The sequence below is a fragment of the Urocitellus parryii genome, chromosome 7 (genome assembly GCF_045843805.1).
Source record: "Urocitellus parryii isolate mUroPar1 chromosome 7, mUroPar1.hap1, whole genome shotgun sequence".
NCBI classification, from domain to species: domain Eukaryota; kingdom Metazoa; phylum Chordata; class Mammalia; order Rodentia; family Sciuridae; genus Urocitellus; species Urocitellus parryii.
In genome coordinates, this window is record NC_135537.1 from 35,341,760 (window position 1) to 35,346,156 (window position 4,397).

The window sequence follows — 4,397 nt, forward strand, 5'->3', positions numbered from 1 at the left end:
AATGCAATGGCTTGAGGGGTTATTTCTAAACATTTTCTCATCCTGCAATAGACTTCATTTCTTTGTCCACTTGCTTTATAATCATACCCTGATTTGACAAATTATTTATAAAGTACCTACTAAGTGCCAGGCAGCAAGAAGATCTGGGAGGGGAGGAGAGGATGGGGCTGAAGATAAAAAGCACTTGCTGGGTGGAGAGCAAGAATAGGAGACAGACATCCACATGGAAGACTCATCTGGCAGGATTAGATTGACAGCTCTTGGGGCCCCTCCCCACGCTGGTCAACACAGATTGTGCAGGCCTCAGGAGCCTGGGAAACCCAGGCAATGCCAAGGGGAAGCTGGGAGTTCAAGGAGGTTTTTGCATGTGTGGGAGCTGAGTGCTGGGGCATATGTGAGCAGTTCATGGATCACCTCTCACCCACTCCCTGGAGACTAAGGAATGAGCACTCGCGATGACTGTGTGTCTAGGCATTTGGTTTCAATAAAGAGCGTGTGGTGGTATTTGTGCTACAGGCTGTGTGTGACACAGGATGTGAAGGTTCTCTGAGATTGGTTGCCTTGAAGCTCTATTGTTCCTTGGAGAGCACCAGTTCAAGGAGGCTCAGAGGTCTTCCAGGACCGTGCATCAGGCGGTCACAGCCTGGTCTATGGTGGAGTACAGGGTATCATCTCTCTTGGCTTTGCTCCATGCCTGACAATCACAGAGCCCACAAGCCAAACCAGCCCATGCAAAATGTCCAACAAAGGGGACAATTAAGGAAATCCCAAGTCCTGTACTCTCCAGTGCAGCCTGAGCATCCTTGCTGCCATCCATAAAGCCACAACTACTCCTAGGATACTTGGTGTGGGACTCCAATAACATCCATTCACCTCTCTTTCCATCAGGCTGCAGAGAGGAAATCCCATCTAGAAATGTGCACATAATCAAAAAGAATCGCCATATGATATAATTCAAATCCTAACATGCAGTGAAAATAACAACACAGTTAAATCGATTGCTCATTCGGTGCTTGGCCCGTGTTAAGCTCTTTTTATGCATTATCTTATTTTATTCTTCAAACCTAGAAGATACATCTAGCATTGTCCCCATTTTCACCAATGGGGAAACTGAGGCTTGAGGAAAATAAGTAGCAAAATAATTAAATCCAGAGTAGATCATTAAATCCGATAATTTCCCAATGTGGCATCTCTAACGGTTCTGTTTTACCAGAAGTGAAAATTAAGCAACAGAATGCACACCTGGGAGCACGTTTCTCTTCCTGTGGTTGAGTTTTGTTGAGTTTTTTTGTGTGTGTTTTCGCATTTCTGTTGGATGTGTGTTTTTAATATTGTCAGCCATCACAAGTGCTTGATGGAAGTAGGCACCTTATAAAGCACCATTTTATTATTTTTCTTTATTTATAAAGGTAAATAAAGGGGAGAAACATGTTGACACTTTCTCATCTCCAAGGTATATACTAACAACAAATTCAATTACAACGTTTCAAATAGAACTCCGCTCCGTTCTCATTTCATAGATCAATTACATGTATATTTTTATATGAAAGTCACAATCTCAATATTGGGTGCTATCCATCATACCTTGAGTCTAACTTCTTGGAAAGAATATACAATTGTCATCTAACCTTCTAAGAACTGCACAAAATATGGAATACTCCACAAATTTGTGTATCACCCTTGCATAGGGGCCATGTTAATCTGCTCTGCATTGTTCCAATTTTAGCATACGTGCTGCCGAAGCAAGTACTAAAGCAGCAGAACACACACAGGGATCATGGAAATCGGCCTAACCTCTGTCTGGTTCTAACTACTTTGGGGTGGGGGCTGGGGAGTTCTTTGTGGCTGCCAGACAGAAGATTGTTTGAACTTGGCTGGTGAAGGGAGCCAACAGAGTGAACTTGAAGAGAAAGATAAACATACAAGTGCTCAAAGCTTCAGGTGTTATGATTGCTAATTGAGACAGTCTCTAAATGATACCTTCCAGGGTGGAGGAATTTCTCTCCCAGGGATTAGTGACTCAGGGTAACTGTGGGCCTGTATTCCTTCAGACTGGTCCTCTTAAAGAAAGCCAGAAGATGACTCTAGCATCTAAGTCAGTCAGTAGCAGATGTTTCAGAGTAACCCCAGGGAGCAAAGGCACCTTTAATCTGAACCCCTTCGGGTGGAACATGCACACGCCTGCAGCATAGTCAGACCTGTACACACTCTCAGACCTGCAGCCATGCACACAGCCCAGACACACAGTCTTACACACACACACTTGATCTCAGGAATAGCCATGTGCAAAAAACACACCCCAGCTCACTAACACTTCCACCTTCACCTGCATACATACGTCTCCTTCACAGACACAAATGTTCCTGCTTGTTCTCTCTCTCTCTCTCTCTCTCTCTCTCTCTCTCTCTCTCTCTCTCTCTCTCTCTCTCACACACACACACATACACACACACACATTCACATACCCCATGCACACAGTTCTGGCAAAACTGTGCAGCTGTACTGACCTGCCCAAATCTCTTTCCAGGCAATTCTCAGGTTTCCATGTTGTCTTCTTTTCCCTGGAGCCTGGTCACACTGTTCCTCATTTCAAATGTGTACGTGAGAGATCAAAGGCTGCTGCCAAGTAGGTGTGGCCATGTGAGGAGTGTCATTGGGGTGGCAGGTGGCAGCCCCTGAGCTGACCCCTCCCAGGTGCCACCTGGTACCTCGGTCCCCTCTGGCTTCTTCCTCTTCCTGAGATAGCATGGTGTGGTACACAGGGCTTTGGGAAGCATAGGCCATGTGAGGGTTCTTGGGACCTTGTGAGCTGCTTTGACTTTCGAGTCTTAATTTCCTCAACTGTAAAATGGAGTTAATATGTTACAAATCCTAAGGTTGACATGAACGTGCTGTCCCAGTGGGGTTATTATCGGGGAGTCTTCTGGCTGATAAGTGGTAAAATGCCTCTCCCACTCACTCCCAACTCTTACTGGCAAACTTTCCTGCCAAATGACTCAGCTTTGTGTCAACATTGCTCAAAAAAAAAATTGTTTTTAAAAAGGACGCCAATCTACTACACAGATTTCCTGATTTTCCTGAGAAAATCAGCATCATGCAGTTTCTAATAAATTAATAAATGTGGAAAAAACTGTACAAAGAACCTTTGCTTCCTTTTTTAAAATTATTTTTTATGTATTCTTTTTGTTATACATGAAAGTAGTATGTATTTTGACATATTAAACATACATGGAGGGCTGGGGATGTGGCTCAAGTGGTAGTGCACTCGCCTGGCATGCGTGCAGCCCGGGTTCGATCCTCAGCACCACAAACAAAGATGTTGTGTCCGCCGAGAACTGAAAAATGAATATTAAAAATTCTCTCTCTCTCTCTCTCTCTCTTTAAAAAAACAAAACAAAAACATACATACTTCCCATTCTTGTGGTTTTTTATGATGTGGAGTTACACTGGTCGAGTATTCATATATAAACACAGGAAAGTTATGTCTCATTCATTCTACTGTCTTTTCCATTTTCATTCCCACTCCCTTTTCTTCATTCCCTTTTATCTAATCCAATGAATTTCTATTCTCCCCCCCCCCCTTATTGTGTGTTAGCATCCACATATCAGAGAGAACATTGAGCCTTTGGTTTTGGGGGATTGGCTTATTTCACTTAGCATGATAGTCTCTAGTTCCAGCCATTTACCAGCAAATAACATAATTTCATTCTTCTTTATGGCTAAGTAATATTCATTGTTTATAATACAACGTTTTCTTCATCCATTCATCTATTGAAGAGCACCTAGGTTGGTTCCATAGCTTAACTATTGTGAATTGAGCTGCTGTAAACGCTGATGTGGCCACATCACTGTAGTATGCTGATTTTATATCCTTTGGGTATATGCTGAGGTGTGGGATAACTAAGTCAAATGGTGGTTCCATTCCAGGTTTCTGAGGAATCTCCATACTACTTTCCAGAATGGTTTCACCAATTTGCCGTCCCACCATCAATACATGAGTGAATCTTTCCCCCCACATCCTTACCAACATTTATTGTTTTGTATTCTTGATAATTGCCATTCTGACTGGAGTGAGGGAATCTCAGTGTAGTTTTGATTTGCATTTCTCTAATTTCTAGAGGTGTTAAACACATATTTATTGACTGGGTCATATTTCTTCTGTGGAGGGTCTGTTCAGTTTCTTTGCCTGTTGGAAGATTTCACCTCCCACAGTCAAGACCATCCTTAGGCCTGACCTGCAGCTCTATGTCTCCTTCCTCTACTCCTGCCCTGTCCCCACCCCACAGGTGTCACCCTCAAGAGCAAACTTTGAGATATTAAGAAATAACCTGCTCTCTAAACTGTGTCTCAGAATCTAGCTCCCAGGAACTGAACCTGCAAGATCAGTCCCTCAAAAC

General features: G+C 43.2%; 1 non-coding gene across 1 annotated transcript; it reads right to left on the reverse strand.

Moving 5' to 3' along the window:
• Positions 1-1,643: 1,643 nt before the first annotated feature.
• Positions 1,644-1,750, reverse strand: LOC113180220 (U6 spliceosomal RNA). The gene has a single exon (XR_003300446.2). It is a non-coding gene; the product is annotated as a U6 spliceosomal RNA (small nuclear RNA).
• Between the last annotated feature and the right edge of the window lie 2,647 nt (positions 1,751-4,397).